Genomic DNA, 9767 nt, shown 5'->3' with positions numbered 1-9767 from the left:
AAGGTTTGAAGATATGAGGACCAGCGTATCCAAAGCACACGAAGGTAAAATTCTCTTTGGTAAAAGTTAGAAAGTAAAAAATGAAAGCGAAAACTTGCTTTTATAGAGTGGGGCCGAGACGGTTCGCCTTCCATAACCGTCTTCAGAGCCAACAGGGTCTCGACACGTGCCGATGTCAGATGGATATGATGGATATGACCTTGATCTTATCTAACCATGGGAAACGTACACGAGAAGGAACCGGGTTGCCCCTCTCGATCAACAGACCGTACGTGAGCAGACCGGCCTTCTGTCTCCCACCGATACCACCTTCCATATCAGTCTCAGAGGAAGTGGTCCCGAAACAGTTGCGGTCGAGTACAAAAAATAAAATGTTCGAGCATGGCGGCCGGTACCGAAACATTTCGAATTTTGGTGAATTATAGAACAAGTGAAAATTGCTCCAATATTGCAAGGACATATACAAAGGTTCAGGTACAAACAACACACATAGAATGCTCAATAAAGTCCAATAAAAACCAATTCGCAAAGTTCCATTAAAGGATTGTTCCATTTCACAAAATTCTGACTATGTTGAATACATCAGTCCATCAGAAAAAAATAGGAGAAGCCCTACTCTACGGCTATAAATTGAAAAACGAAAGTAAGACAGCAACACCCTTAACCGACTTAGCAAGTCGAAGGTTGAGATCTTTAGCTTATCCTACGGGATGCGGCGATCAAGCGTGATACCGATTAGGCATCCCCACGGTCTACACCAGAGGCGGATGAACCAGTGATATTTGGCTCCGGTAAATCTTCTTCATCAAGCACTATTGTTGGTGGAGTTTCGCCAAAAGGCATTTCTCGATGGGTCTCCATGATATGACGGGTTCAAACTTGAGATCCAACTCCCGAATGCCTAACCGGGAAGCTTCCGATCTCTATGCGTCTATGTGCCCTCGGTGGTGCAGGTGCTCTTCTTCCCCGAACGACGTTCTCAACTACCGATTTTCTCTTGGAAGCTCTTCTCGTCTGAAGCCCTAAAAATAAAATACACTGGGTTGAGACATAATACAGAGGAGTGAGAGTCGAAATGGTTGAAGTTAAGGAATTACCGTGATTTTTACCTTTCCACCCTACGGGCGCCATTCTTCTCCAAGAACGGCCTATGCTACGAGAAGCTCGGAGAAGGGCAACCACCCATTCAAAGATAGCCGTATCAAGTTTGGGTTCGATCGGATTTGGTGAAGGGTTCCACGCCTCGGGAAAATCGGTAGACGATGGACGGTGAAGTTGAGCTGCGCCTATCATCACAAACCGATGAAGCCACCCTCGGTCATAATCATCTTCAGGGTCAATCAGGTTTCGACTTCCCCTGGGAAGCAGATGAACAATCCCCTCTCGGATCACCCGAGGTATGTATATATGAAGTAGATGGTCAAGGGTGAAGGCGACCCCGGCTACATTTGCCAACCTCTCAATACAGTACACAAGTCTCCAAATCTGTGGGGCGATCTGTCTGATACATATCCGATACCGACGATAGAAGTCCTCGATCACTCGATGAATAGGGAGAGTGAACCCAATGGCAAAGGGATAAGTGTATGACAACGAGTAACTGACAACATGGTGATTTATTTTCACACCATTCCCAATAGGGCGAACGTTAACATCTGCGCCTAAGTTGCAATCTTCTCTGACTGCGGCAATGGTGCCATCATCGATACAAGATTCGAAGCTCTCCACCGAATCAAAATGGTGAAGAATTTTGCAGGCGTTCATATAAATAAATCCCAATGGGAGAATACGAGCAGCGAGAGATTCTAGCTCCTTATCAGAACCAGCGGGTCCTGTTGACGGCGTGAACGAATACTGATCTTCACCTTGAGTCAATAATGGAACGTAAGCCATATTTGTGGAAGGTTTTCCTTAAGAATAAATGATCACGCCCTGATGAAAGAAGATTCAAAATCCGAGGAGTGTTATGAGATCAATACGGGAATCGCAGTAAGGTTTTTGAGGAGGAGCAATGTGATATTTGAAGAAGTACAGATGCATAAGAAAGGAAGGATACATGGGCTTTATATAGAAAAAAAATCAAGAGGTCCTGTAGCGTATCAAGGACTCTGACACAAGGAGGTCACCCAAAAGGATTTGGCGGCTGGGTAATGATGACCTAGCATCGGGCAGAGTAAGATGTTGACTAGAAGGTCTTGTCCTAGATTGTTGGAGGCGGCTGTTCAGCTTTATTTGGGTCCATTTCCCGCCATCAAAAATTTACTTCGGGAAATGGGGGGACTATCTGTATAGGGGTAAAACCGAGGATACGGTCATGCTCGGTTTCCCGATGTCTTGATTATGTTCGGGTACGATACGACCGGCTTATCGTGGATGAGGCTTCGAGCTCGATCTGGAACGAGGCGTTAAAGGAGAGGAGGTTAACTACCATAAGGAGAAGACCGGAATATCCACCCTCAACCGGATATTTCGACGTCAATATCGGCAACAGCTGTCACCAGATTTCTTTTCCTTACTTAGAATTGTACTAGGGTTAGGACTCCTATGTGATATAAAAAGGAGGTCCCCATCCATTGGAGGGGGTTCGGCAACAGAAAGAGAGAAAGAGTTCATGCCAAAAAGGCAATAGAATCACCTGAGTTCATTCATATTTTTCTAAGCTGATCATCATTGTTCATTGTGTAAACACCCGGCAAAAGGGTTCGGCCTCGGTTCCGATACCCGAGGCCAGTCATTATTAATATTTAGTCAGATCTGCTTCTTTATTTACTAATTCATTTATCCCGGAATCCCATCTTGAATTGAATTAAGCCACATATCTTTGGCATCACGCATAAATTTAATTGTTCACCATTTTAAGGATAAACAGTGTCATTAAAATAAGAGGCGTCTTGTTTAAATAATGTTTCTCCTTTTTTTCTTATTCAATTACGCAAACAATGTCTGAGTGGTGTTATATTAGCAAACTGAAAATGGAGTGATGACCCAAGAGTGCAAGTTCACATTTGATTTATATGTATGTTCAGTGTAAAGACAGAAACATAATATGCGGAAATATATCAACACAAGATTTTTACGTGAAAAATCCCCCGATTCACAAGGTGTAAAAGCCACGACCTACCCCTGTAGGATTTTCTCCAAACTTCACTTTAGAATAAGCCTAAATCAAAATACAAAATTCTTGAAACCTAAAATTTAACTTTAAGTCTTGACATCATCGGCAACTCTACTGTTACAGTTCCCTCAAGTCAAATCTGACCTGGAACACACAATTCTTTACTTCAAGAACATGCAACGGCACCACAATAGTTTTATGAAGAAGGACAAGTTACGTTGAGCTCAAGGTTTATAGGCCCATTCGAGGTTTTAGAGCGCATTTGGGGGCGAGGTGGCTTACAGGTTTGCCCTTCCACCGGCATGATAGGAGTTCATTTGGTATTTCATGTGTCCATGTTACGGAGGTACGTACAATGATGATAAGTCTCACGTCTTGCAATTGGATACGGTTCAACTCAATGGGAACTTGACCTATGAGGAGGAGCCCACATTTGGCCATTTTGGATCGGCAGGTTCGAAAGCTCAGGTCCAAGGAGATAACTTAAGTGAAAGTGCAAATCATCATCCGATTGAGTAGGCTACTTAGGAGATAGAGTCGAACATGCGTAGCATATATCCACAATTATTTTAAAGCTAAAGTATAATTCTAAATCCATTCGAGGACAGACGTTTGTTTAAGTGGGGAAGAATATGTAACGATCCGCCCGACCATTTGTTTTTAGTTAAAACTCTCAAGTTTATAAATTAGCAAGTCATATCGACCATTTAGGACTTGTTTGGATGCGTTCGGTCGGGACTCGAAGGGTTCGAGAAGGTTTGTGAACATTATCTTACCATTTAAAAGGCCAAAGGGCTGAATTAGCAACCTTTCCTCTCGATTCTAGTAATAACGCCTTAATTCTTGGTTTGAGGCCTTTAAGTTTACATGATGTTTTTGGAATTGTACGCATGTTTGGATTAGGACGCGAGGTAAATTTGAACAGAAAATTATCTCAGAGTAGTGATGCGCTTGTGGCGCATTAAGTAAATTATACTAGTTGGTACAGATTGTGCAGGATCAGACCTCAAACTAAAGTGTTGTTTTCTTATTGAGTTTAATAGTATTAGAGATGACTAATGGCTATGAAGATTAGATTTTGTAGTATGCGGAACTCTATTTTTTAAGTTTAAACAAAATTTATGTTGATCATCACAAGATATTTTAGTATTAATTACTCGTATTTCTTTTATAATCTTTTCGGTTAGTTTTTATTTCATCACCATTTTGTAAGTATATACATATATATATATATATATATATATATATATATATATAAATGTAGGCGCGATCGAAGCGCAATATATATATATTTAAATGTAGGCGCGATCGAAGCGCAAAGAGTTTGTCTAGTAACTTCTTTTCCATAATACTTCAAAACTGATAGTGTAAAAATATCTTTACGCTATCAGTACTTAAAGCTGCTAGTGGAATACATTGTGATAACTTACATCCTTAGATTTTAGGTAAAAAGCAAATTACAATACAGGTATCACTGCCAAGACAAGTTAAGGGTACAAATATATGTGTATACAGAGGCAGATCTAGGATTTGAAGGTGGCAGGTACCATAGTTTTCTTCAATATACATCTTGTTATGAACATTTATTTGGGTCGGGTCCATCTCTTTTGAGTTTATTCGGGTCAACTTAATAGGCCTTTTTTATTTGCAAATATGAAAATTACATCTCAAAAATAAAAAACGAACATAATTAGCATTTTAAACAAAGAATCACACCCATTAACAACATAAATCAACATTTTCACCAAGGGACTTACGTCTTTTAGGTATATTAAAAAATAAACTTTCACAAGTAAAATAACATCTTCAATAAGGGAATTACACCAAGCAAAATAAGAAAAATAATAGAAACTCTTCAATAGGTAAATTACACCCCATAGTAAATGTAGAATTAGATAAACTACAAGTTCTCAAAAATAAATCATAAATTTCATGTTTTTCCTAAGCAATGCTTACAAAATTTCCATCACAATTTAAGTATCAAAGTGATTTAAATTGAATTTAACAATTATAGAATAGCATAAATTTTTACAAAACACTCCCTCCGTCCTTTTTTATTTGTCCACTATACTAAAAGTAGATGTCCACTTTTACTTGTAAGTTGTATAGTTTGAAAAATCAAGACATAATTTACCATTTTATGCCTACTTTACCCTTATTATTAAGTACTCCAATTCATTTCTCATTTTATTTATTGCTTATTAAGAGTGTCCCAAGTCAAATATAGACAAGTAAACATGGACGGAGAGAGTCACAAACAAAAGAAATTATAAAAAAAAAAAAAAATGAATTTTGATCTCCATCCAAAATTCTCATTGAGACCCAAGTTTTTCGATTTAAACACTCATAGATTTGAGATTAAAAGAAATACTTAATTTAAGGAATTTTAAAGTTTCTATTTTGTGTGTTCTAGCTAGAGATCACAGATAAATAGTAGAATAGAGGCAAGGCAACATAAGTAATAAAAAGATAAATAGAAAATTTGGAGAGCCGAAAAGGGATGGCCGGTACAAACTACAAAGGAACTAAAAAGCACAAAGAAAAACAGGAGTCGGAAAGTGTTCAAACAGATTCGAACTTATGTCTTACACACGAGAAAAGCTTTCTAAAAGGTCTACTAGCCATGACACTTTTGTCTAATTTGCCATTGAGAGTGACATGATCAAATATTTAATCTAATTTAAGCAAATTGCAGCATAGATATATAAAAATTTATTAGGGAGTGCCATGCCATCCCACCTAAGGGTGGATCTGCTGCTGAGTGTATAGGTATAAATATACACTTCTTCCAAAGCAAAATACTTGTCAAAATGAAGATGACATTTGGGAATCAAAATTGCAGATGATTTACCTCACTATCATGGATCGGAAACCGGGCTTCACCATTAAGATTTTACTTAAATAAGATACCCAAAAGATAAACCTTATATAGTAACCAAGCCCCAAGCAGTAGATTGGTAGTCCAAAGTAAAACCATATATAAATAAGCATAGAGCTAAATAAGACGAACTAGTATACATAATTTGGAAATTTGTAGATGGCGAGTTAATCTTCTTCTTTTTCATCCTTCACTTTAGGATCTTTCAAATTGGTCATGGAGGATGTGATGTTCTTCACATAGATCCCAATTATACTTCGAATGCCGTCATATTTCGTGCTACCATGAAAACCACGAAATGAACCCCTTCCTATGTTAAAACTAAAGTCTTGATGAACAGTTGAAGCGGTCCCAAAAGGTCCATAGGATCCCTTGTTGGTCCAAATTTTATACTATTCATAACTGGCCACAAGCTAAAAGAACCACTTATAGAAGTAAGATACTCTAACGGATAATCTAATATAACTGCAGCGTAGTTTTCACCGTCATAAAAAATACCATGCTTCTTTGACTTAACTAAGTTGCCATTTTCATAGAAAAGGAGCTGAAGTGCAAGAACTGTGTTTTTGTTGTAGTAAACATGAATCCCAGCAACTTGATCTCGTCCCTTTTCATCCCAAATGGTTCCACCACGTCCACCATCTGGCCCAACTTAGCTTTCATCATATCCATGTTATATTCTCTTGTTTCTGAATTACATTAGATTAGTTGGATGATCTAGCAAATGTATCGAGGAGACAATTTCAAGTTTCTAAAGAAGTTTTTGGGTCGTGTTAGTTGGAGAGCATGTTCATTGTCACACGTCGGTACGTTTCTTCTTCTATCTCGAAACTAGGAGTCACGCCTAGTTTCCTCTTTCAGTTTAATTTTGCTGGTCATTGGATTAGGAAATGCATAAAAATACTCTAAGCTTATCCGAAATTTTTAACTATACACTTATTATTTGAGGAGTCTTATAATCTCCTGGCTCGCTGGCTGGCCGACCATGAGGTCAGTAAAGCAATGGCTTGAGGTTTCAACTTTTTGAAGGCCCATTTTTCTTAAAAAATTATGGGAAAAGGACATAAAGGGTCATCCGGCCCAAACTATTTCCACTGGATGGCCCATGTTTCTCCAAACCCAAAGTGTAGCCAGCGTGACCTAGTCGCCACTAAAAGTTTGCTGCAAAAAAAAAAAAAGAAAAAAAAAGACGACTATTTGTGGCGACTTTAGTCGCCACTAAAGATATTTTTTTTTTCCCGTAAAAGCCACTAAAGATCAACTATGTATAGAAAATGTATCATACGTATAAAAAAGTATTATTGTTGTATAGAATATGTATCTCTACCGTATATCTATAGAAAATGTATCATAGGTTTGTATCATTGTTGTGTAATTTGTGTATAATAGATGTATCATCAACATATACTCACTAATCATACATATATTATACATTGATTATACACTAATGATTCACATATTATACATATTCCATACATAAGTATAGAAAATGTATCATTGTTGTATAATTTATGTATAAACTATATCATTCTTGTATAGAAAGTGTATCATACGTCTAGACAATGTATCATACATATACACTATATAAACTGTATCATTCTTGTATAGAAAGTGTATATAAACTATATCATTCTTCTATAGAAAGTGTATATAAACTGTATTATTCTTGTATTGAAAGTGTATATAAACTATATCATTCTTGTATGGAAAGTATATATAAACTATATCATTCTTGCATAGAAAGTGTATATATAATTCCAGCATATGTATATATAAACTGTATCATTCTTGTATAGAAAGTGTATCGCACGTATAAAAAATATATTATACATATACGTATAGATACCGTATCATTGTTGTATAGAATATGTACCACTACTACATATGTATAGAAAAAGTATCATATGTATAGAAATTGTATCATTATTGTATAATATGTGTATAATAAATGTATAATTAACGTATATAATTTATGTATAATAAATGTATAATTAACGTATAATTTATGTTTAATAAATGTATAATTAATGTATACTTACTAATTTTATTAGTTTGTAGTTGATATATTTTAGTTTGTTAAGTTTTCGATGACAGTTACTTTAGTATATAAAATGTATCATTGTTGTATAGAATATGTATCCCTACTGTATATGTATATAAAATATATCATAAGTATTATTATACATGTTTTAAGATATTTCTTGAGGCTCAATCAACGTATAAATATACACATATTATACATGTTTTGAAATCTTTTTTGAAAGTTCAATCACTGTATAAGTATACACATATTATATATATTTTGAAACATTTGTTGAAGGCTCAATATGAATTTTAACCTTTAGTGGAGACTTTTTTAATTACCACTAAAAAAAAAAAAAAAACTGAGTCGCCACAAATAGTCCTTTTTTTGCAGCGGACTTTTAGTGGCAACTTTAAGTCCGTTTTTTTTTTAAAGGCGTTTGGGCTGCTGGGCCGGCCAATGCTTAGGATTAGTTTGGGTCGGATGGCTAGATCACGATATTAGGTCCAAATGTGGGATTACTTTGGCCTGTTGGTCATTGTTTGTCTTTTTCCCTTTTTTAAAAGGCGTTTGGGTTGCTGGGCTGACCAGCGCTTGGGAATAATTTGGGTCGGCCGGCCGCTCACGGTATTAGGTCCAAATGTGAGATTACTTTGGCCTGTTGGCCATTGTATGTCTTTTTCCCAAAAATTATATATATATGTATTATCAAATTTAATTTCCTGTTTTTACTATTCTTATTATTAAATATTCTAATTCCGTACTATTTTGATATGCGCCGAGGGTCTATGGGAAACAACTTCTCTACCTGTCAAAGTAGGGGTAAAGTCTGCATAGTATCCTTCTCAAACCCCACTTGTGGGATTACACTTGGTACATTGTTGTAAATCTAATTCCAAAACGAGTTTTTTTTTTTGTTTTTTGAAGAATTAATTAAATGCCAAAAAGGAGCCCTTGATAGCTATACTATCAATTAAAAAGGATTTGTTAGAACAAATGGATTATAAAACGGTAGTTAATGACTTCACATCTAAAAAGCTAGAAAAATAGACTTTAAATAAAATATATATGACGATCTATCCTTTCTTTAAAAAAACTTTAGGCCTCTGTGAAGTTTGGGTTTAGGCCCCCGATCTTGTTGAGCCGGCCCTGTCTCCTGGACTATTATAAAGTTTGAATTGTTAACTCCCTAAGCGCTAATGTGGTGAAGATAGTGTATTTCATTCTCTTTAAGGGAGTGAAAAACAAAATAACTTGTGAAAAATTGTTTGTATAATATATTTTTCTATAAAGAATAAATGTGTAGTTGAGAATTTCGAATAAGTCTGAGAGTGTTTGTATGCCTTTTTTCTATTTCTATTACTAATTTATGTTCGTATTTTTGGATAAATAAAAATATATCCCCGTTAATTTACAGTGAAAACATTATGTTTCCAAGTGCAAGATAAGCTTGATAAGGAGAGTTTTAAGGCTAATTTAACTGACAGCCAAAATCAAGATCTCCAAATGGCTATTACATATCTGCATAATGCATCTGTTTACCTGTAAAACGGTATAATTGAATTTGTATATGTGGTTATGATCGCACGGATTAATATGACCAAATTAGCTATATATTAAGCAAGAACAAGTAAATTAAACTACAAAGAAAGTAAATGAGAATCAAATTAAGTAGCCTGAGCTTGATCGAAGCACTGAGCTAGAGTCTGCGGGCTGTCAACTCATCAAGCCTTGTGAACTTGAACAAAAAT

The sequence above is a fragment of the Lycium barbarum genome, chromosome 9 (assembly GCF_019175385.1).
Source record: "Lycium barbarum isolate Lr01 chromosome 9, ASM1917538v2, whole genome shotgun sequence".
Classification (NCBI taxonomy): domain Eukaryota; kingdom Viridiplantae; phylum Streptophyta; class Magnoliopsida; order Solanales; family Solanaceae; genus Lycium; species Lycium barbarum.
This window is presented reverse-complemented; position numbering follows the sequence as displayed.